The sequence below is a fragment of the Lagopus muta genome, chromosome 6, assembly GCF_023343835.1.
Source record: "Lagopus muta isolate bLagMut1 chromosome 6, bLagMut1 primary, whole genome shotgun sequence".
Taxonomy (NCBI): domain Eukaryota; kingdom Metazoa; phylum Chordata; class Aves; order Galliformes; family Phasianidae; genus Lagopus; species Lagopus muta.
Genome location: NC_064438.1, coordinates 27,768,744 through 27,792,497, shown reverse-complemented (window position 1 = coordinate 27,792,497; position 23,754 = coordinate 27,768,744). Strand labels below are relative to the sequence as shown.

The 23,754-nt window shown below is 45.0% G+C and overlaps 1 protein-coding gene across 13 annotated transcripts in view; it reads left to right on the top strand.

Moving 5' to 3' along the window:
• The first annotated feature begins 341 nt into the window (after positions 1–341).
• The window catches only part of SUSD6 (sushi domain containing 6), a 76,524-nt gene continuing 53,111 nt past the window's right edge, over positions 342–23,754 (top strand). For 3 of the 13 annotated variants that reach the window (XM_048947648.1, XM_048947647.1, XM_048947638.1), the window contains exons 1-2: positions 350–523; positions 5,819–5,903. The gene's annotated coding sequence lies outside the window, so the exon portion shown is untranslated. Of the gene's footprint in view, positions 592–1,503; positions 1,522–3,411; positions 3,529–5,818; positions 5,904–10,006; positions 10,115–23,754 lie in introns of those variants that run through there. The other 10 variants (XM_048947646.1, XM_048947643.1, XM_048947639.1 and 7 more) reach the window with 7 other exon arrangements.

Genomic DNA, 23,754 nt, shown 5'->3' with positions numbered 1-23,754 from the left:
TTAACAAGACCCCGAGCTGCTAAGATTGCCTTGAATACATCCAAAATCACACCGAGGGGTAAACTTCATCAAGAATACTTCTTAATTATAGAGTAACGCCTGCAGTTTCTCTGCTGACACGTTTTTCTTATCCCTGTGCAGCCGCCAGAGGGCGATGGCGGCCCGGACGGTGCCGGCCCGACGCTGAGCTGCAAGCGGGCTGTAGCAGGGCGATGCGGATGGGGTGGATAAGGGCGCGCGGCCCCTTTAAGGCTCGCGCGCCGCGCTCCAGGCCCCGCCCCGCGCGCCTCCGGCCGGCGGCGCGCGGGGCGGGGCCTGGAGCGCGGCGCGCGGGCTGTTGGGGGCGGGCAAGACGGCGGCGCCGGCCGGGGCGCGAGGCCGCCGACCTTCAGCCCCGCGCTGCCGCACCGTTGCCCGCGCCCCGCCGCCCCTCCGGCCGGTGAGCAGCCGAAAGGAGAAGGCGGGAAGCGGAGGGCGGGGTGTGGGAGGCGCACCCGGGAGGGAGAGGCGACGGGAGGAAGAGGTGAAAAAGTGCGGTGGTGCGTCGGGTCTGGTCGGCGGTGGGTTCGCGTAAATACGGTAGTTGGCGAGGTTTGTGTCGTGCGTGAGCCGATCGCGGTGCGGGAGGCGGAGGAGGGTGGGAGGGTGCCGGCCGGAGTTATGCCGGCGGTGTTCGGGAGCTCGGCGGGTCGGGGAAGGAGGGCAGCCGTCTGCCCGCCCGCCTCTCCCTGTGCCTTTGTGCGTGTTCCCGTCGGCGCTGTTATGTAATGGTGCTGCTCCTGGCAGCGGCACGCATTGTCACCGCGAGCCCGGAGCTTTCTGGGGCTGCTCTGTGAGAACAATGGGAGCGAAAGTTCCTCGGAGGGGGCTGCGAGCTCCGCGATTCCTACCGCGCCTTCGGAACGCCTTTGCTGTGTACCCTGCCTTCAGCTTGTCTCTCTGTTCTGCTGGGCTGCAGACACCGGGCAGCAGCCTGCCGCCTGCGCCCTGCCTCACAGTGGGCAGCACGCTGCCTCTCTCCTGCAGTAATAACGATTTTTTCACACTTTTTTTCCTTGTTGTTCTGTCTCTTTTTCCCCTCAGTGCAGGAGCAGCGATAGGCAGCAGAGATAATGGGCGGAGGGGACTCTCCCGTCCTGCACCTCCAGTTAGAACTTGTCTGCGTACATCAAAGAGAGGCGAAATGCCTCAGCGCAGGGCGGTTTGCATATTAAACGCCGATGCCGTGAGGATCGGTGCTTCTGTGGCTGTGGTTTATCGCTGATTTCATTCTTCAACTCCTCCTCAGGTGTCTTATCGTAAATCTCTGCCCTTCTGCCGGCTCTTCGTTATGTGCCACGGTGTGTCTGTCCCTTTATTTCAGCGCAGGGTTCTGTGGTCGACTGCTGCTGTGGCACCTGTCTTTTTGTGACTTCTGATAACGAGCAAAACTTTGAGAAGAACATAAACTTCTCTCCTGTTTGGAGATTCATCTGCCCTCCACGATCCGTTTAACGGCTGGGAGACAGAGTGCTGCTGACGGTAGGAAGGCTTGTTTCTGTAGAGGGGAGCCTTTACATGGCTGGAGGAGCTGTCACCTCATCTAGCAAACTTGGTAAAATCTAAGGGGTTTCTCGTTGCTGCACGCTGTTGGAGCGTTGCATCTCCTTGTAGAGCAAAGTAGCACATGATAAGGAAGTTATAACCTCACCTTAAAAGGCGCTGTGAAAATCCAGTTGTCCTCGTGTTGCTGCTTTCAAAGGTTTTTTTCATATGCAGATGTTTTGGTGAGGTCTGGGAAAGCACTGATCCGGAGTCTGACATTTCCCAGCTGCTGTTTTACGGTTTTGCACTTTCTCGGCTGCAGAGGCTCTGGTTCTGTCACCTCTCTGCTTGTCATGCAAATTGGCCACCTGTGGTCTATGAGGAGAGCGGGGGTATTCTCGGGTCGCCCACATCGCTGAGTCCCTGCAGTTTGCACGCAGTTACCGTCAGAGTTTATGCTTAGTGCAATGGTGAAGGTGGGCTGACACGGCTGCTCGATCTGGCAGGAGCTGCTGGGGAGACAGCCAGCAGTGCTTACTGCCGCTGCAGCGGCTCTGACAGGATTAGCTCTGCCTTCTGATCACGCTTTTTTACAGCTATTCTGTTCCTGCCTGCAGAACAGCCTTATCTTGCAGTGAGAGCAATCTGCAGCAGTCTTAACCTCAGCTGTGCAACCTTAGCTGCAGACATGGGTTTCTGTGTCTGGGGCTGTTCCTGTTACATCACTTCTCCTTCTTATCAATGTGCTTGTTCATGCTGTGCCTACCCACTTCCTTGCCACCCAAACACATCTCTCACTTGTTCTGCTTTTGTGAGAAACAGATGTGAACTGCTGGCCTTTGTCAGGTCAGTAGAGTCTGACATGCGCCCAGAACCTGGGTCTTTTTTTCCCTCCTTTCTTCCTTTGTGTTTGTTCTTGCTGATCTGCGTTCCTCCCAGAGAAGCCCGCAAGTGCCTGCATGACAGGTCAATTGCGTGCAAGCATTCCCCAGCATTCCTCCTGCTTTCCCCTGCATTCCACTTGGCATTGGGTCTCCCTCAGCCCCTGTGGACTGCTGGAGCTGGCTGACCTCAGCAGGGGGCTGAGCTGGGGGCAAGGGGGCCTTCTGTGGCAGGGCTGGGCCTGCTCTGCTTAACAGAGGGGCTGGGGCAGCAGGGGTTCCCTTCTACTTTGGGAGTAGGTAAATAGAAGCACACAGGCATCTCTGAGGACAGGAAAAAGGAAGCCCTATCCCATCTGTAGCAAAGATGTTTGCTCATAATGTGGTATTGGTTACAGCAGATTTCTCTTGCCAGGAGTACAGTAGTTCGTAATTATGTTTATCCAACCATCATGACAAACATCACAGCTTTCAAAATGCCGTCAATACGTGTTTGATCTCAGTTTTGAAGCTGTGTTGGGTACAAATGGAATTGCTTCAGATGTAACGATTTGATCCCCAACACAGGAATTTAGGAACAGATGAAGCGCTCTCTGTATTTCAGAACCCCTGTTGTTGACCAGGCTTTGCCTTTCTGTAGTTATGCAGACCGGATCTTTCATTCTGCAAGCCGGCTTGTTTGCTGAGCAGTTGCGAAAGTTGATCTTAAACTTAACCAGTGAGAATGCTTTTTATAAATTCTAGGAAGTGAGCTTTTGTATGCAGCAAGAAATATTTGCGCCCAGCATTGGTTTGCTGTTTGTTTTGGTGCAAAGCAATGGAAACCAGTGTTCTCTCACAGGAAGCTCAATGTTCTCACCCGGCTAGCTCTGGGCAGCTTGCAAGCAGGATGTTTGCAAAATGAAAATAGTGAGGGTAAGAGGATGTTTCTGATGGTAATGCACTGAGTACTCTTTGGGAACTTGGAGCTTCCAGGCTGACCCGTGCACTCGTTTTTCTTTTGAAGGTTCCCAAAGACCAGTGCAATCTGGTCTGCTGTTTGCTTTCCAGCTTATTTTAAACCAGTGATACTTGTGTATGGAAGTTGCATACTACTGAGGAGCTTCAGGACCAGAAGTTAGAGGTACAGGACTCTTCCCCTTGGCTCCAGCTGCCCCTTCCCCCACCTCCTGGCTCTCTCTGCTGGAGTGTTGAACAATGGACAAGCTCTGGAAGTGGAGCATGCAGTGGGAACCTTCTCCACAGCAAAAAGGATCAATGTGTCTCGTGTCATTCTGGTGATTCCCTAAGGGAAACTGCTATCCTGGCAACCAGCCCACTCAGCCGTAAATTCGCTTTCCTGTTGCAAGCAAGCATTAACTGGAAAGGGAGTTTGTCCCCTCTGCAGCTGTAACCTTTAGGCAAGGTAAATGCAGCTTTTAGAGTTGGTAGAACACAGGGCAGAGGAGAGCGCTGCATCATATTTATGCTGCGAACCAGAAAGGCTTTCAGTCCAGCAATGTAAACTTGCTTGTTATGAGGATGGCTTTCCCTTGAACCTGCTAGGCTGAGATGAGCCACATTTAACTTTCTCCTTGGAAGAGAACTGGTATGAAAATTCTGTGTCTCTGTCCTTTGCTTATGCTTAAAAAAAGATCCAGAACCATTTTGAAAACTTTAACGCTGTTTATGCTTTCTCTGAACTCATTTTCCTGTCAGTTTGTAGATTAACGTTTCTGTGGTTTGCTGCTGCTCCTCCTTGTCCCTTGCATTGCTTTAATGGGGTTTTATAATAAAGTGAATTAGAAGTGAAGCTGTCTCTGAGCAAACTGAAGTTTGAATCTTGTACAGGAGTGAAGATGAGCAAAGAAAATTTCAAATAAAATTGCGTTAGGGCTGTAAGAGAGCATAAGTTGTAACAGGGAGATTCTGGTGATAGTTTTCTTTCATATAATTTTATTTCTGTGTGAGATGTTGTGAGAGTGACGTTCTTATGCTGTACAAAAACACAGACCTTTCAGTAGATAAATGTGTACCTTGTCTCTGGTTTCCAGCAGTAGTTGCTAAGGCAGCTTGTTCTGAAAGGGGCTGTAACTTGTATTTATAGTTCTAAATGTATAGATTGGTGAAACGCTGGAATGTCCTTTACCCATTTAACCTTGCTGTGGGTTTGTTTGTTTTCACTTAGCAAATAACTTCTCAAACTCTTAAGCAATACTGAGGCAGCCTGCTCTAATGCAGTTATATTGTAGGATCTGCCAGAATCTCCTTTGGGTGTTGGAGACCATTTGTGCCAATTGCTCTTGTAAGGCATGTTGTTAGATCTAGTTAGGGGTGCTGATGTTAATTACAACTCCTTCAAGAGCTGTGTGATCCTGAAATACTGTAAGCTGTTTCTGTGATGTGCAACAAAAATATGCTGGAGACTCATCATAGGATTTGTGAGCGGAGACTATAAAACCATGCATACAACTCTGCTAATAGAGACCCACCAAAGGCTTCTTTGTAGGTATGGGTGGCAGGACTGTACAGTTGGGGATGTGTGTTTTGATAAACATGTGGCTATTTGAGTAACAGACAAGAGAAGCTCGCTGGGTTTGCTTCTCATTTCGTTAGCTGTGGGAACCTCATTTCAAGTCTGCTTCTGGTTTGCTGTATGAGTGTCTTGAAGGACTTGCATATTCTGAGAGTCAGAAAGTCAACGTGTCGTTAAATACTGAAATGTGGTGTTATTTAAATGTTTAAGAGCAAGACCTTTAAGTGGGCAAGCCAGAAATTCCTTCTGCACAGCTTTTACTTTCTTTTTGATACTCTGCTTGCTCAGTTCTCAGTTGCTGTGCTTTCCAACCGAGCTGGAGAAAGTTATGTGGTGATCTTACTAATAGCCATCTTCTCAAGTCTTTGAACTTCCAGTATTAATGCTAAAATAAAAGGATAGGGGAGGTAAGACTATTAAAATTCACCCCTGATTTCTGATGCAAAGAAGTAAATATTCTTTCTCCTATGCTTGTTAGGGAAGTGTGCAAGATTTATGGCCCCTAGCTTTTTTCACTTGTACAAGTGGGTGTGTGTATTGGATAGCTGGAATTGATGCAGTTCTAGTTTGCATATTCTGAATTACTTCTCAGAAGTTTGTCTCAAAAAAATCATAAAGCTTGATTTCTGCTGAAAATCTTCTGCAGTAATTCTCTGTTATGTTTGAAACTGAGAGCTTTTCTATTTCTATACTTGAGATTTCCAAATGGAGTGTGTGAGGGTAGTTCTGAACATTCTTTGTCTCAAACGCAGGTATGAAGTCAGCAGGTAATGCGTGTATCTGAAGCATATCTGTATGCCTGTGTTCTAAAGACATAATGGAACACTTTTTCCCCTCAGCCTAGTGGCTCGTTTATGTGGTAATGCCCTTATCTTTTTTTTTTTTTTGTGCATTCTAGGTGTGCAAATCAACCTACCACCACTGAATCATCACTTCTATTGTACTAACAACGACTGCTGTATGCTAGCTTCTGCCAACATCAGGTAAGATGAAAGCTAAGGTGGTTACTTTCATTTCTTTGCTTTTTAGATGTGTGTTTTGTCCATATACCAGAGATTTTTCTCCAGACTTGTCAGAATGTGGTGCCTTCCATATTTTTTTTCCTGCTGTAATGAGATGTCCACGTGCTGCTAGTGTTGGTTCTTCTTTTGAAATCTATTCCAAAATATTTTATTAAAATTGTATAACTGTGCTTCATCCTTTTTCCTGATACCTCCGACTTTTTTATGGTGCTTTTGTACCACGAGATGTTTTTTTTCTTTTGTGTTCTTCATGCCATTACCACTTCTTGGCTTTGTTACAGAGACTGTTGAACTCTTGCCTTCCAGAGTTAACCTTGCATGATAAGCCACCTGTACTATTCAATCTTTTTCAAAGAACAGAAAATGCATTCTGCTTGTGGTTGGCTTTTTCTCTTGTTTTCCCCATATCTGCTCCCAGATGCTACCCTTGAGAAGCTAGAACAGAATTAGTGCTAAGACAGTGCCAGACTCTGTCTTTCAAAGAATTAAACATCAAGCTGCTTTTTGGACCTTGCTCCACCCCTTTCCCCCCCACACTCTCTCTTAGAGATGAGATGTAGATGGAGAAGGGATGGAGGAATATCCCTCTAATGCTTTCAACAAGGTTATTACTCGGAGCTCTTGGGGAGCCCTGCTGCTGACGGAACTAATGTGAGCCTTTGTTCTGATGCTAATCAGAACAGGGATAATTCCTCAGGCTGCCACCTTTTTTCCTCCAGTCCCCTAGCAGTGATGAGGCATTAAGTGCTGTGCTGGCCTTGCTTCCTGCAACCGCCAGCTTGAGTGCAAAGGGGTGAGTTCTGAGGTTTCTCACTGGGAGTGTCATCTAAATCGTTTGAGATTTTTTTTGGGTGCACATGAGTAGTGTTTGTATGCTTTAGTTAAACAGGTTTCTTGATGGAGGTGTGTGTTTCTTTGTTTTTCATATCTTTAAGTGAGAAAATAACTTAATTGGAGCAAGATATATTGGATTTGATCACAGTGGCATCTTGTGCTACATGTTGGGATGTGTAACTGAAAAAATGCAAGTAGGCACATACACGCAATTTGTTTTTCTTTCTGTCTCTTTCCTCCTTTGTTGGCAGAGCAAACAAATATTGTTTCTCAAATATTTTTAAACATCTCTAAACTGATGGGCTTTTGATTATGAGTCCAAGGAGCTCTAAGTTTTCCTAGGAGGAATGTATGTGTAAACCATATTGCTTTATTTTACGCCAATGATCTCCTCCCCATCTAAAGATGAACTGTTTAGCAGTAGAGGAGATTTTGAAGCCTAAGCATAGAGCAAAATACATGTTTATGTGTAATATAACACCAAAAAAATTGTCTGCTACAACCATACCTTTTTGCTACCTTCTGTTTGCAGCAGAGGGTGGGAAATGGTGGTGAGGATCCTGAATGGGTCTGATGTGAGAGGTTAGACAGAGGTGTTAGAAGATGTCTTGCAACTCAAGAAGGAAGGGTTGAATTGTACTGATATAGCCTCTTCAGCCTTTCCGTGGCAATATAAAGCTGAGGGGAAGCTCATCCTAGTGCTTATAAAAGCAGATCTCCTAGCTGAGACTCTCTATTTGTGATAGCAGGTTCCCTGGGGATAGTTGGTGACAATCCTCAGTGGATAATCTGGCCTGAGTCTGGCTGAGCTGCCCTTCTGATGAATTTGTAAGGGGGTTTGCAGTCTTTCACTAGAGACTGTTCTCTCTGCAGGGTGGTTTGAGACCCTCTTTAGTGCCAGTGTGTAACAGTGGGACAGGAAGGATTTAAACAGGCTAAAGAGCTTCCCCAGAAGATGGAAACCGAATGCATCTGCTCAGCTCGTGGCAGCATGTCAGCTCAATGTTCTCATAGCATTCATTTTGATGGAGGGGTTTTATTTCCAATGGAGGCTTGGAAAGGCCTGAAATGACAATATAAAAATCTGCTGTCTTTTCAAAATGCATAATTTTTGGCTATACTGGTATAATGTCTAGGTAAGTTGAACTAAAGAAAAAAAAAATTGTGAGGAATAGCTACTGAGGAGGAGAAAGAGAGGCTTCATCAGGTGCATCTCAGAGGAAACTGATGTAAGGTGTTTAGTGCAGGAGTCCAAAGCCCAGAATTACCTTTTGCTAGTGCCTGTATGCAGGTAAGGAGCCTGTGTGACTCTCTGAAGTGAGCCTGCGTTGAAGCATTTGCTGCAGGAAGCACCAAACAGGAATTTTTCTGAGGTTGATTCTATTGGCCATCTTTAGAAGATATGTCACTGATAAAAGAAGTATGAAGTGTTTTGAATGGGCAAATTAGTGGCAAGGCGTAACTGCCTTTGCTTGGCACTATTCACATATCAGTTGTTCAGTCCCAGGAAATGCTCGTTTTCAGGGTGGTGAGTGTGTTTTTATGACCTGAAAATAAAAAGGCGTGTGTGATTGGCTTTTATTTTTATTTTTTAATACTCTCAGTTAGCTTGTGCATGGCATAGCCTGCAAACAAGTGCCCTGTACTTAGGGTTTTTCATATTCTATCACTTTTCAGCATTCTGTTCATCTCCTATGGTATGAATCAGTTATCCTATGATGGTGTGGGTGTAGGGGTGTGTGAGTGGGACAGAGAGAGGGAACTTGATTGAAGAAGCTGCAGTACAGAAAACAGAATTCCTCTTCTGTTATTTTTATCTCGAGAAGTGGGAACAGAAGGAGGATTGCAGAAGTGTTTCTGAACACATCCTGCTCAGTTTCACATGAGGCCTTGAGTGCTCTCTAGACTGCATTTTTATGTCTGCTTCCCATTTGCTAAAGCAGTTTGGACCATGGGCAGCTTCATGCCCAAGTGCATGTAGTAGCAGTGTCTGCTCTGGTTGTGGGCTGGTGCTCATGTGCATCTCTTCATATCTACCTGGGTTTCTCCTTTGGTTTCTGGTGTTGCTCTTTGTTTCTCTCTTCTTGGTTAGCATTTCCTTTTCAAGCAGTATTCTCTAGCATGAAAATCCAGGAACATATGTCATCATTGGTACTAAAAATAAAGGGAGAAGGGCAGAATATTCAGAATTGATCTGCTTTTCTTCCCAGGTATTTTCTTTCTGTTCCACTTCATCTTCCTATTTCTTTACTTGTTAACTGGGAGCTTGGATTCTAAATGTATTTTTTCCCTTCAATACTTTTTTTTCAGTTTACGGTAATTTGAAGTCCAGTTAGCCCTTATGACTCTCCAGGTTGCTCTTCCTTAGAGAAGTAGGAAGGCAGGCTTTCCTCATCAACCACATCCTGGGTACAGTAACGTTGTTTCACTTAAACCATGATGTGACAATTGCATTTTCCCCACTCCCTCCCATGCCCCTCAATGTTCTATGGAGCGGACTTTTGGTTTTAGTTTTTCATCTGTATTTATCCCTTGCTGAGAAGCTAGAGTTCTTAATTGGCGTAGCTTAATCATTAACTAACACATTGCAGAAGGCGCTCTGACATTGCTTGTGATAAACAGCTTGCTTTGTGCAAGGCTGGGGCCTTCCACAGCCTGTTTCCTGTGGCTGATGCCCCTCAGCTCTTTGTTTTAGCAACCAGTCGCATTCCTTACTAGAACTTAGGATCTGGGGAGGGCTTGGGTCAAAGCAGGCAATGATCAGGTATCTCAGCTCACCTCTGAGCAGCAGGCTGGAACCCAGCGCTGCCTGACAGTGATGTTTCCCCTCACACTGGAGAAAGGGAATTGAGCTCCTGGCAGTGTGTTCCTTAGGATGAGTTGCGATGAGGAAACCTGGCTTCACACAGGATGCATTAGGTTGGCTTGCTTCTCTTTTACAAGTGTGGGCTCGTCACGTGAAAGTGGAGGTGAGCCTGGTGAATGGGTGTTAGCAATGTCCTTGCTGTGTCCGTTCAAATAAATTACCAATATAGCTGGTCTGTCATTCATTTCACTTGTCCAAATCCTCTCTGGTCTGCCTTTTCAATGAAAAGTTCATGTTTTTAGTTCAGCAAATCTGTCATAAGAGTCATAAGAAGTAACAAACAGTTGTCTTAAGCATCGTACCTATTGATATGTAACTTACATAGAGAGCTTTCTGGGACAAGAACTTACCTCTTTGTTGGCAGAGTGGCAGTTTTATGGCAGTGAGAATCTGGGAGGAACTCATCAATTTGAAATACTCATCTCAGAAGCAGCTGGCTGTGGAAACTTGTAGTAAGTCTCCTGTTTCAAAGGTATGTTACCTGAAATCTGTTAGCGCCTCTTGCCTTGTTTAAATGAATCCCTGGATTCTTCAGAAAAACTTTGGTTTTTTGAGCTAAAACCAGGCTGCCCTGCATAAAGTCTTCAGTAGAACAGGAGGATGGGAAATGAAGTCTGTATACAACATAAGACTTCTGAAAGAATCTCAACACTGAAGTTGTAAGAAATTGAAGTTTTTGAGCCACCGAATGTTGAACAGTTGGCACTTGCATTCTTCTGGACTCTGTCAGCCCGGGTGCAAAAATGATCTAGGCTGCCTCTTGTAAGTCTCTGTTGCCTTGTTTGTTGTGTACACCTGTGCCCTGTCCTTCGTACCATTTCCAGCAGTGCACTGGTATGTTGGTAGATGCTGACTGAAGAAGAGGGCTTGAATCAGAAATGCTGCTTTTTATGAAATTCTGCATGTACTGCAGCCTTTCCAAATGTGATTCCAGTCAAGCCTTACTGAAGTGAAGATATACTTTCTGTGAGGTACTTGCTGACAAGCAATCATATTTGCTAAAGCAAGCTGGTATTGTATAGTCCTCCTGCATTGTGCATTTGATTGAAGCATATCCAATTCTTGCTCTTTCATGTGTACATTTGTTTGTTTGTTAAATAGCTGGCATAATAAGTAGACTCCTAGTACTTACAGCAAAGGAATACAGAATTCCTCTGTGGAGTAATACGTTGAGCAGTTGTGCTGCTCAGTTTAGGCAGTGTAACACAGTGCCTTAACAAGGGTATGCGCATATCCTGAATTCTACACAGCTGTAGCTGGGTGCTCTGTAGCTCCTCAAAGGAGTTTGAAAAGTTACTTTCTTCACTTTCAGAACTTCATGCTGTGTGCTCATTTTGTTTAATGCCCACAGGTGGTGGGTTTTATAGGGTAGTGCATCTTTTTTTTTGTTGTCCTCCAAGACACAAAGAACAATATTAAGTTTAAAATTAAATTCTATATGGATTTTTTTTTTTTTCCTCTAGGACTCATTATTACCTTAGACTTTCTCATCTTTGAGTTCTTCTCTGTCTCCTTTGGGTACAAAGCCACAATTGTTTTATGTGATGATGGTAGAATTTGGTGTAAGCATAGAAGGCAGCCTGTTTTTCAAGTTGAGGCAATGTTTTTTTGGAGAAGGGTGAGGCTGAAGAACAGCTGATAAGATATTTCAAGCAGGCTTTTTGAAGTTGGCTTAACTCATTAATTATAGTGGGATGAGCACATGAATTCAGTACTCTATTTCACACTTACACTGTGAGGGTGATTGTTCTTACGCTCTATGTCATGTTTGAAAGACTACTGTGGAAATGCTCTCCCCTTTGCAGGGGAGGGTGGTAACAATATTGCAAATAGAGTACAAGGTAAGTATGCTCAGCAGCATGTGATGCTTCGCCTGCAACCTGGGGATTGGATGTTGAGTACTTTAAGTATAGTGCCTATGAAAACAGAAGCAGTCTCTGCCTCCAGAGCTGTCTTTACTTGCTTCCAAGTGAAAAATAAAACAGAGGAAGGCTAGGAAGTATGCTTAGTATAGAAAGAATTAATGGAAACTTAATACAGTACCATGAATGTAGTGTAGTAGTTGCCTGAGCTTCTCTGTGTGCTTCCTGCCTAGTAAAGCCTGTGGCATCCTCAAGAAATAGAGCAGCATGCTGCATGAACTCATATGGATTTTGTGTACCACAGATCAGTTTCCCGGGCTGTGTGTCTGTAGCTGAAATGTAATCTGCAGTGTGCTAGGTGCTGCTCTCAGGTGGGACCACAAATCACAGTTGAAGGTCAATAGTGTGTGGTGAAGGAATGTGGGGGGAAAAAATAACACAGAAAAACGTAATTAATTAAAACTAGCCTGTTTCTTCTATGTGAAGCTACTTTTGGGAAGATGATGGTCTTGAGTGCTTTTGAGAAGACAAAACTCTCAACAGTCTCCTGATGCCCAGGTGATAGCTGTCAGCAAAGGTGATGTTGCTTAGCTGCGTGGGGAGGAGGAATGGCTTTGGCTGTGAAAAGTTGGGCCTCTGGAGGTACTGTAGGTCCAACTTCCTGTGCAGAGCAAGCACTCAAATTCTGGAGATCTGATTGTGAGGTGAGAATCTGGGTGTCTTCCATATGGTTTGGGTTGTGTGTAATAGGTGAGTGTCCCTCATGAGGCCTTCCCCCAGGAGAAACAGAGTTCTTAGCCAGTGAAATATCGCTGCTACTGACCAGAGAGCAACAGGAGGCTCAGAAGAAGATTGCAAAAGTTTTGTTGTTCGATTTCATGTTTTAGGTGATATTCAGCTGGCTGCTACTGTCTGGGCTTTTGAGGTTTTAAAAGGTTATGTGCATTCTTTTCCCTGGTATTTCTGTGGAGAAGGCATTGCTGTGGTGAGCCTTAAAGTTGGATTACTTGGCTGTATTTTTTTTTTTTAATAGGTAACCCTCTGTAACCTAGGATAAGCTTCTCTGAAGTCCTTTGGAATGAGAGCTAAATTACAGAAGCTGAAAGTTAATTGCATAAAAATTGCACGTGGATTTACTTCTACAATTAATGGCTATTTCCAGTGTAATAGGGTGTAATGTGTGGCAGCTGCATGCCTTGTACTGTGGTGCGCGATTTCATTATATTGTGTTTTTTCCACTGTTTGTCTGCAAGGTTGCCAAGTTTTCAGCTGTCTATGTAGGGCTGTGCCAGCCACCCTGACACACTGAGTGACGTGTGGTGAGGCTGTGACCTTGTGTGTGTGGGTGGCTGTGGGAGGGTGGGATGGAGCCAGACTCGAGAATACAGGGCTGCTACCTGGCCTAGAAAGGAAAACTAAGCTGCTTTGTGATAGTGGGCGTTAAATAAACCACTGTATTTATCTGGGATGGAAAACATGCAGTGACGGCTATACCACAGAGCAAGATTTGCATGAATCTCTGGGGAAAGGTGAATTTGAACATCTCTTCCCATATAGCTCTGAGCAAGACCTCACCCGCTTTTGCAACAAATGCAATGGTTTCTCTTCAGACTTCATCAGACTGGGGAACTCAAACCCTTGGTGTTTAGAAAACAAACCAAAATGCTGTTACTCTGGGATTTCTGAATGCCTAAAGGGCAGTAACTACTTCAAGGTAGATAATACTACCTGGGAAGTCCTACCGATGACTGAAAAATTGCTTTACATCTATTCATACAAGATTACAAAAATTTGGAACGTAAATGATTCTTTCTCCTTTTAGTGGATGGCAGCATGCCTGTTGTCATAGATATAGTCCTCTTGATACCCTGCAGAATAGATCTGCTTCTTCCAAGGCTGTAGGCTTTGGCTTCTCTTTTTCATTTCTAGTCTACATGTGGTGATAATAAACAAAGCAATGAGGAGTTCAGATGAGTTCAGACCATGATAGAGCAGCTTGGGGGCATCTCTAACGCCTGAAGCTCCTTTTTAATTTACAAGTGAAAAAAATACCCTTTTATTATTATATATATGACAAATATGAGGGCGAAAGTCAGACTTTCTGAGGCAAAACTTAATGGTTTTTAAGCAAGAAGGGATAGTGCCTCTCCTCCCTTGTTAGTGAAATTTAATATTGGAACTGCAGGGCTGAGAACAGACTTCAGAAGAGAACATGTGAAAGCTGACTTCTGCCCTGTAAAGTACTAGCCTCTCCCTCTCAGCCTTCTTTACCCTTTGCAGAGGGCAGGTGTCATATGCAGTCATTTTGGCCATTGCACTCCTGTGTGCGTGCATTGGTGTCACTCACACAGCTGCTCTTGTGCTCTGACCTTCCTTTGTTCTCAGGGTTTTGCTTTTTTGTGCCCTAGAGTGCAGTGGGAACACTGTGCAGCTATAGATTCAGGTAATACTAAAATGCATAGGACATCCCAAGTTCCACATAGTAAAAAACGAACAAACAGAAAACCCCAAAGCCCTGACTTTTGTTTTTCTCCATAAAAGCCTCCTTTTCTGAAAAGAGTAGCAAGGTTGCTGTGGTTTTGATCACAGTTAGCCACAAGCAGAGTTAATGATACTAGGCAGGAAAGAGACTGTAGAAGTGTTTGTTATAGAAATCTATATTTAATCTCTCCCAGTGGCTTTTGACTTGCTTAAAACTGTGCTATGGCCATTGTGATTTCCAAGGCTATTGATTTCTGCACCCCTCCTACCCATCCCGCCCCCAAGTTTGGAAATGCATGTAATTCTGTGATGGTTTTGCTGGCAATAGGTGTTCCTTTTGACGTAGAAGAAACCTAGATTATGGATCTTGCTCAAAATCGATTGTGGGTGGCTTCTGATGGCATGGAAAATCTTATATAAGGATAACTTAACACGGACCTCCTGTATTGCAGAAGGCCTTAAAGTCAGAAGCCTGCATTCTGTTTTCAGGTTCCCTAGGAGGCTACTGCATCACAGGAGTACACTGCTTCCATTGCCCTCTGATGCAGCGTGTACCTTTTTCTAACAGGATCACCAGTAAAGGAAATGTGTATGTGTGGGGAGGCAAATAGTGGGAGAAAACAAGTATGATACGAGAGCTGGGTTTTTTATAAGCATAAGATTGAAGTTTCTGGTCCTAAGATGAGACTGATACCAACCCCTAAGTAAACATTTGACTTGGCAAAAGCTAAAATTCAGATATTAGATTCCTTTTCCCTCGTGTATTTTCTGGCAGTGAGGCTGTTAATCAGACAGTTGCTGTCTGTGTCTCCACTGCTGCATTGCTTTCCGCTTATTGCTTGCAGGGGATCTGAAACAGCCTTGCTGCCTTGGCAGCGAACTTGAGTCTGTATGAGAGCTCTGCACCGAGAACGTGGGGCTATCTAAGCAAATACTTGGCTCTGCTGTAGGCACTTGTTAGTTGCTCTTTTTGTAGGAGTGCTCACGTCTGGGTTTCTTGCCCAGGTTCTCCTCCATGGACAGAGGCTAACACACAGTGGTATGTATTGCTCAGGGCGGCACAGGATTCACACTGGAGTGTTTTAAAGGGATGGAGGGGGGACACTGGGATGCGTTGTGACCTGGATGAGCCTGGGAGCTAATGCTGGCACTTGTTAATCTGGCCTGTCATTTTCCATTTTATTTACTTCTGGCATTCAGTTGTCAGAGCAAGCTTTTATGTGCTGTTCTTTGTGGCTTAGGCTGCTCAGCACTGCTGCAAAATCCTTCTAATCCTTTTTTGCCATCCGTCACTTGCAGTGAAAACTCAATTGACAAAGTGATGACTTGAATTTCAGAGAGCAAGCGAGGGTTCAGGTTTAGAAAGAGTAAAGAAACAACAAATATGGCAAGGTCTAATTGGGACAAGGAACTCTTCCAATAGCTGAATTAGCTTGTGTGCTGTTGAGGGACTTTACCAGTATCTTCAGTCTTACCTGCTTGCCGAAGGCTTTCACAGTGATGTGATAGCCATCACTAAGTGCTCACAAAGAGAGAAAAGCAAAGCATAGCAAAGACAAAATTTACCAATCTATTTTTTTTTAAAGTGAAACTGTATTAAGATTGTCCTGCTTGACCTGCATATCCTGTATTATAACTTTGCAGAGGGATAGCATTGTTGAAGAAGAAAACTTCTCATCTGATTTGTCTGTGTTATAGCAGCATTGCTTTCTAACATCCTGCTAATGTGTTGCAGAAAGAGGTTCTTGGATGCTCAGACCCAAACGACCTTTATTGATTTGCTGTTACAAGCAGAGCCTTCGGGAACTGACAGTGGGTTCAGGGTAGCAGTTGAGACGGAAGGAGGGTCAGCACAGTACTGCTGCTGAACCTCGTAGCTCCATTAGTAGATTACAGCAGTGCTCTGACAAAACTAGGCATTCAGCACTGCAGCTCTGGTTGGATAAAGCAGGCTTGTGTTGCGGCTGAACAAAACTTCGGAAGGGACATTCTCATCTCCTCATTCTGGCGTCTTGTAATGAAGTGCTCTGAGCTGGATTGTCTGGGCAGGAGTACCGGCAGCACCAGTTCTTCAGAATGCCAAATCTGTTTTGGGGATAGGGCTGGAACGGTGGAAGGGCCATGGCCATTTTCCCTTATGTCCTGGGAGTAGTGACCTATTACTTCTGCTTTTAAATATGAATGAACTCATTCTCTGTACCTCAGATACAGACCATATGGTGCTCCTGGTAAAAGCCGCAGATGTTTCTCTCTTGCTCTGTTTTCTTTTGTTACACAAATTCTCTTTGTTTTCTTTCTATCCTTTCTGCAGAAGGCTATAAGAGCACAGATCCAGTGTATCAGTAATTGCACTGAATTTTTAAATGTGCGTTTAAAAATGAAGGGCACAGAAGGACCTGCATAATGGTCCTTCTTGGGCCATGTTTCTGAAGTGTACGGGTGCATAGATGGTAACTGAACCCTGCATTCTGTGTCAGTGTGCTCAGCTGAATGGTTTCTCCTTGTGCTGTGCTGTTACTTATGGCCTCTGAACTTTGTTCTTCAGTATGAATCAGTGGTCCACCCCGCTTTCCTCCTGGTGGCTTGTTTTAGTTTGATTTTATTTGTGAATGCAATTTCTTTCCAAATCTGCATAACTTAACATACCAGAGCATTGTTGCCTTATCAAGGGAGTGGGGGTATTTCTGGATGTAAATGGCTACCTTTTTTAATATCTTCCCAACCAGTATAATTGTTTTTCCTCTTGTTTACCTGAGTACTGTAGCAGTTCAGTAAGGGAGAGAAGGTGTATGGTGAATGGATTGCAGCATACGAGTATGTATGAGCACCAACAGACTGCAGGATCCCTCAGTCTGGCACACAGGGACTGGAAGATTGCACTGTGAAGAGTTGTTCTCTTTGTTTGCATGGGAGTTTTGTTTGTTTAAAGTGCTTGACACAACACCAATAGAAACTTTGGTCCTTGCTGGTGAGAGTGACTCATCTCCTCAGAAATGACATTCTTTATATTCCTGGGGAGGCCTCACTGGAAAGAGGCAGCATCCAAAGCTTTCTGTGAGCCTGCGCTGCTTTGCTGACCTGTGTGAACTCTGCCTGTGCTACTGGAACCAATGCTGGTGTGAACTGCTGCCTTCTTACCCAGGTGTAAGACAATTATTTCCCTTTTTCTGTATATCTAACCTTGGCCAAAATTTCAGAAAGGCCCTAGCGTGGATCTTCTGCTGAGTATGTTGATGCATCATCTGCTGCTTCACTTTGCAAGGCTTACAACAATGTGTGGGCTGATATTCCCCCTTTGGGAAAGCATGGACTTCTCGAGAAGCGATTCTGTCTGATCCTTGCAGTGAAGGAAGTGGGGGCAGGTGGATGATCCTCTCTGGGTTTGAGTGCTTTGCCGCAGAACACTTTCCATGGAAAGATGTGATACAAAGCTGTCCTTCCATCCATGCTCAGAAACCAACAGTCCTCTCTGGAAGACTGACTGCTCTGGGGCCAGCTGTCTTCTGTTGGGGCTATAAGTTACTTGTGGTGGGGGCTCCTACTGGTGTGTTTGTGCTATGCTTCTTAGCAACTGCAAGCCCTTGGGTGCTGTGTTCTTTGACAAGGTATTCCTGCAAACAGCTTCTGTTGGAAAAATCCTGGCTTGCAAACAGTTCACAGAATCACAGAATGGCCAGGGTTGGAAGGGACCTCAAAGATCATGAATCTCCACCCCCCACCCACCCCCCCACCACATTCAGGGCCACCAACCTCCCCATTTAATATAGACCAGGCTGCCCAGGGTCTTGAACACCTCTAGGGACAGGACATCCACAAGGTGGCCATTTGGTCATGCAGAGCCAGCCCGTGGGCCATACTATGTTAAATATCCATTTGTGTAAGAGACTGAAACCTAAAGAACTATTTGTCAGAGGGAGAAAAGGTGCATCTGGGGACATTGGGCTGAGGGCAGAGCAATTCAGTAGTGAACTTGGGTCCTCTGTCCAACTGCTCTGTGTAGTTGGCTCTCACAGCCATTGCAGTAGCCTGTTGCCCATATTGCAGCCACGTTTTGGCTTAGCATCAAGCCCTGAAAGGCATGTTCAGCAGCATTTCCTGATCCCAGGCAAGAAGTATAGGATTGTTCATAGGTTCCCCCTCTGAAAGCAACATGGCTAAACTGGGGAACAATTTAAAAAAAAAAAAAAAAAAAAAAAAAAAAAAAAAGGCAACAGGAGAAGCAGCAGGCAATCTGAAAGTACATCTGGCACTGGAAAGGAGCCAGTCTGCTTCTTATTCCCTGGAGCAGGAGATTCCTATGTTCCCAGTTGCAGTTGTTTAGGACAATGTCAGGCAGACAGCTGTAGGGTGGCAATGACCCCTTCCATGGAGGACAGTAGCCTACATTACCGAGGTGCAACATTTCTGTGCCCTGCACTGAGAAGAGAGAGCATGGTTCAGCCCTTGTGAAGCAGAGCAATGCGTCCACACCTCTGCATGCAGCCACGCAGCACCCTTGAAAATCCACAAAGTAACTGCCCTCAAAACCTTACAAACTCATTTCTGTATGCCCAGGGGTGAGTTTTTCAGTCGTGAGCAGTCCTGGAGATGCTGCTAATGAGTTCTACTGAGGAAGTAGCACAAGGAACTGGAGGGACATGGAAGGTTCACTCAGGTGTGTCTGACATGAATTGGAGTGTGTGCAGAAAGGGTAAAGGGATGTGGTAGTAATCTGAAGGAACAAAAGAGAAGGGAAAGCGGAGGTGAGACCACGTTAAAGCTTGAAGATGTGGGGAAAGAGCTGGGAAGTGAAGAGGAAGGGCCAACGGCAGTGGATGAATGTGCAATCCTACTCTTTACCTTATGAATAAGTCTGGTTTCATAAATCAACAAGGATCGAGCTAATGTCAGTGTCTGTAGGTACAGAAATAAAAAGGGAGTTAAATATTTACTGATGTGAAGTTGAGGGAAGGAAGTCTGTTTCCAAGCAGACTTGCTTTCTGATTCTTGCTTCTGAGCCAAATTATTGGCATGTTCTGAGACAGAAATAGCTCTAGTATCTAAGTGACCTTTTAATTTCCTTCTCAATCCTCTGAATCCACTGTAATGAACAAAGAGAGCATTAAGAACAGGCGTGGTGTGGATCTTATTGGGTGTTAGTAGCAGACCAAAAAGCTCTGGCTTTCTCCAGGGGTTAAATCATAAGAACCTGTTGTGAGAGTAAGACCACAGGGATCCAGTCATTACTCGAATTCAAGAGGTTCTGGAATGGGAGCTCTTGATGTCTTTGTAGCAGAGCTGGGTGTTTTTTTGGTTGTTTTTTTTTTTTCTTTTTTTTTCCTGAGTTTATCCAGCAACTAGTACAGTGTGCTCTGATTCCTAGGCTCAGACTTGTGCCTCCCATTGCCTTCCAAATGCTAACGAGGCAGAAGGAGCTCCTGAAGGTATTGTTCTCCTGGCCACATCTATCTGAAGCAAATGTGTGCCTCAGTCTTTCTGCTTGCGTCTCTCCCAGTGCACATACTGGGAGACACAAGTCTGAGTCTCAGCAATTAGCTGTAATGTGTCAAAAAAGAAGATTACGAAGCATGTGCTTAAAAAAAATGGGATAGCAAATGATTTTTCAGCCAAGGGTCTGCCCTTGGGTGGGGGGGGATGAGGGAGATATATGCAGAGGGGGAAGAAGGAGCATGAGAGACTGAGGGCTTTTACACACAGCGTGAAGAAGTTATGCAGCTAAAATGCCATCTAACCTTTTGTTGTTATATTTGACAGTTTATCCCACTGTAAGTGTGATCCATGTAAGGCAAAGGAGATTGTGCTCTAAGGAAGCATGTGGCTTTCAATTCTTTTGGAAAGTGTGTGTCAGTATTCAAACACAGAACTACAAGCTGGGAGCTACCACAAGACTATCTAGTCTTTTTGCCCCTTTTTTTTTTTTTTAATTTCAGGAGAAATCTTTTCCAACTTGATTTTCTCAAAGTAACAGGCTTGTCTCAACTCTGCAGACTGCTTGTAAGTTAGTAGAGCAAGCCTGGTGTTTCTTGGGATATACCTGACATCTCTCAAGTCAACAAACTGTTACCTAGCTGGGTGGTTAGCTGAAATCTTACCACAAGGTTTCCAGAGCTCTGGTTTGATTCTTGAGAAATGGCTTCTTATACAAATCACCTATACAAACGAGCCTGCAATTCAGATGTGGTCTTGAAAGGGTTGATTGGCTTGATTCCTTCTCTGAATCTCTTCAGGACTGGTTTGTTCCCTTGATACCTTTTTTTCCCCTTTTCCAGTATTTTTGTCAGCTTTCTGAGAACTCTGCTAAGTTTGGCAGCCTGATTGTAGATGGTGCATCTTTCTCTTATGATAGTGTTTTTTGCATTACTAGCTCAGTTCCTACTTCACCAATCTCAAACCTTTTGTACTTTGTGTAGGCCTGAGCTGATGTTTGCAGAAGTGAGCTGGGATCCCTCTGTATTTCGTCCAGTTCTTGATGACTGCCTTGAAGCTGAACTTCATATGCACTCAGGGAACATGCAATGGGGATTGAGCATTACCATGCTCTGAAATGACAAGGCCCTCATGTGGCTGCTGCTTTTCCCCATTCCCATATTTCATCTTTCTCGTTGTATCAAGATTTCCTTCTATGGTGTGCCTTTCCTAGTCTCTAGACTTCTTCAGAATTTGTTGTTTATTTGTGAGGAACTTGTAAAGACTCTTGGTGCCTTTAACGTAAATAAAGCATGGTCATGCTTGGCAGTGAAGCTGAAACTTAACCTTGGTCTCCCTGAAGTAAGTTGTTCAGCTCAGTCCTTACTGGCTGATGGTCCCTCCTTTGACAAGGGTCAGATAGAGTTTCACTGGCATCTCTTTCCATTTGCTGAGGTGTTGTAAAGCAGCCCCTGCAATGACTCCCAGCATCTACCTTCAAGTGCCTCTGCAAGGAGTGTGATTTGGAGCTGGTGGGAGGGCTGGAGAGTGCTGCTGGCTGCTGCACTGTTCTAGCCCGGAAAGGGGATGTAGCTGTTGGAGAAGAAGTTTCTGATAGCTATTGTGCTCCGTGGTGTACTGTAGGGAGGGTGGTTTCCTAAAAAAAAATGTGCCTTACAGCGTCCTGTGGAGCCTTAATGGAGCTATTAATTTTCAACAATGCAGGCTTCTTTTTGTCCTCCTCCCACTTCCTTCTGGGCAAACCCTGCCTGTGAAACAATGGCTCTGCTTCATGAGGAAAGGAGACCCAGAAGCACAAAGGGAGACAAAGAAGATAATTTGCTGCTGAGAGGCAGCAGTCTTGCTGCACCTAGTAAATGTCATTCTCAGATCACCCAGTTAAGCAGTTTTAGGTGAACTAGTATGTGTATAAAGCACGTGGAAGCTAGCTTTTTGGCAAAGTGAGGCTTGTTAAGTGGGCCTTTTAAAGATGTTGAGGGCTTCTGTTGAAAACCTGCACAGCTGCAAATAGTAAACCACCAACTTCTCTGAAAAGATACCAGAGGACGTCAGAGCAAGTTTCTGATGGTGCATCAAGCTGATTGCTTACCCTCACACACAGAGCATTTATAGGAACTAACATTTGTATCATGGTGTGTTTTTTATGTAAAACGTTTGGCCTTAGAAGAAATGGGAACTGGTAATACTGGGGGGTGGAGCAGATAGATGTAACTTGTAGTTTTGCAGTGAAGTCTTGGGCTGCAAATGGTTGTGATGAGAAGTGCTGATTCTCTGAAAGCTAAATTGTATTTCAGGCTCACAACGCCAGAGAAACAAATTTAACCTTAAGAGTACAGTTATAAAGGGATTGAGTGAATTGCTTTTGAAAAACCCACTTGAAAGTTGGTTAAATGAAAGTGAAAATCATCTGCTTTGGAAAGGCATTGTAAACCATCGTCGTGCAGTTCAGATGATTTTTGTGTATTAGTTTTGTGATTCTGTATGCTTTTGCAGCTGATCTTTGTGCTCTGCTTGGAGCAGTGTATTACAGGTACAGACATGAAGTGGGTGACTTAAGGTAGCTTGCTGTATTCCAATTTTAGTAACTCATATTTAATCAATTCACTGTGAGGGAGCCTTTCTTCCAGAGGCAGGAAATTGCTGGAGGATTTTTGGCTGTGGCTGTAGCTTCGTAGTTACTTGCAAAATGCCTAAAAAAACCCACAAAAAAAAAAAAAAAAACCCACCACAATAACAAAAAGGCAGAGATGCAAGGCAGAGAGCTCAATAACCTGTGCCCTCCAAGTTTTGGATGCCTTGTCTCCTGACCCAGGGCTGGCACAAGTGGGTTCCTCTCTGTGTGCAGCACTTCCTAGCTTTTTCACACTGTTGCACGAAAACGTGGGATGGATTGCCCAAGCTAGTACTGACTTTTGCCATCCTGCTTTGTATGGCTTTTCCCCCTTTTTTCCCCTTCTTCCAACTTTGATTTCATTTGACTTCCTGTAGCTGAGCAAGCCTCTGTTGCCTTTGGCTATAGCAAAGCACCCTCACACAGCTGTCCATTTCTCAATCTGCATAGAAAGCAGGCTGCTTAGAGCCCCGATTTAGGGACAGGATTTTGATCAAGAGCATCTTAATGCGTGGTAAATCATCTCTGCTACATTCTAATGTGCATTGAAGTCAGAGCTGGATTTAGGAGTAAGAAGCCTGAGCGATTGCTTGGCCCAGCAGCCAGTACAAGCTGCTCACTTGAGTCAGAGCAGCTCCATGCAGAGCTGAGGTGGGAGCCCCGTGCCTTTCCCCAGCTTCTGCTACCAGTCACAGTGCTCTTCTGGTACAAGGACCCGGTTTCCCCAGCAGATCCAGGAAGATTCAGATTGGTGTTGTGGAGGGGCTGGTTGGCTATATGAGGAGGGGACAGTGGCAGCATGGGGTGCAGCTCTGAAGCTGGCCTGGTGGAAGGGTCACCCTGTAGTAGCCACAAAGGCTGTCAGTGCTCAAGTGCTGAAAGCAGCTGTACAAGGGGCAGATGAGAGGACTGGGGAGTAAAGGACAGTGAACTGCTGCTCCTGCACAGATGAGAGAAGTCTGAACATCATACTGGCCTTCCATTGAAATGCAGTTTACAGCATTTGTGTATGACAGGTTTTGTCCTGGGGGTTCTTACTCCCTTCTGGCTTGTTCCTTCTCTCCAGCCCCAGCGTAATGGCACATATGGCTACTGCTCAACCTTAGATTGGTGCCTGCAGGTCATAGGACACCAGTTTGCTATGCTGCTACAAAGTGACCTGTGCTGGATATTCTGCTCTAAACACTTGGCCTCTGCTCTGTGCATGTCTGCTGCCCATAAAAAGAGGTTAGCAGCAGTTCTAAGTGCTGCTCTGGTTTGATGTGCCCAGCTCGTGCTGCTCAAATCGGAACGTAATGAAAATGGATCCCTTGTTAGAAAATCAAATTAAGTGTAGCCTGTTGGGGGAGACCAGTTAGAGAGAAACGGCTGTGGGGTTCTTTCTGCTCAGTGATGCATGTGTTCTTTGTGAGTACGTGACTTAAAACAAAGGAAGCTGTTAGGACTCCTATTTCCCACGTCTGTTCTCGTGGCCCTTGAGTATTAATTTCTGAGATATTAATTGATGGTGCCTTGCCTGGAGCCTGACTGCTGCAAGTGGGGCACTCAGATTGGCTCTGGTTGGTGAAGGGCGCTCGGCTGGGAGCCTGTGGGGTTGCGTGACCTGTGAGCACTGCCCTGTTCCTCCTGTGGTTTGAGCTATGGGGGCTTTGAGTGACTATGCAAAAGCAAGTTTTACTTCTCAAATTACATGTTGTCAAAAGAGAAACACGACTGGGTTCCACAGAATGA